The 560-nt window shown below is 34.5% G+C and overlaps 1 non-coding gene across 1 annotated transcript; it reads right to left on the reverse strand.

Annotated features, from left to right (window-relative positions):
• Positions 1-253: 253 nt before the first annotated feature.
• LOC142435190 (U6 spliceosomal RNA) lies at positions 254-360 on the reverse strand. Its single transcript, XR_012781295.1, has one exon. It is a non-coding gene; the product is annotated as a U6 spliceosomal RNA (small nuclear RNA).
• Positions 361-560: the final 200 nt, after the last annotated feature.

Here is a 560-nt window from a genome sequence, read left to right on the forward strand (position 1 = left end):
TAGAAGACCTGATAGTACACTATTCTATCCTGTGGTCTCCAGTTTAGTTTCTATCACCAAGCCCCTAATTTCTGACTACTGTTCCTTTCTAGTTGTTTCCAGCTTTCACAAAAGTTGCCAGTAATTATGGATGTATCTTAAGTGCCTGTTTGAACAATTTTGGATTGAAGAATTTGATAGACTTCTTCAGCTTCTTCATTACCAGATTTATTGGTTGGTACATAAATTTTAATAACCAGATTTCTTTTTTTTTAAAAATATGGAACGCTTCACGAATTTGCGTGTCATCCTTGCGCAAGGGCCATGCTAATCTTCTCTGTATCGTTCCAATTTTAGTATATGTGCTGCCGAAGCGAGCACATAACCAGATTTCTTTGTGTGTACATATAGATATTATTCTATCACAGATAACACTGTACTTCAAGATAGATTTTGAAATGTCCATTGTGATGATGAATGCAAAGCCATTTTTCTTTAATTTGTCATTTTGGGCATAAAGTGGTAAATAGTACAAGTTTACATTTATCCCTAGGTTTAAAGCACAAACAGTCAATGTAATC

This window comes from Tenrec ecaudatus, chromosome X (genome assembly GCF_050624435.1).
Source record: "Tenrec ecaudatus isolate mTenEca1 chromosome X, mTenEca1.hap1, whole genome shotgun sequence".
Lineage (NCBI taxonomy): Eukaryota > Metazoa > Chordata > Mammalia > Afrosoricida > Tenrecidae > Tenrec > Tenrec ecaudatus.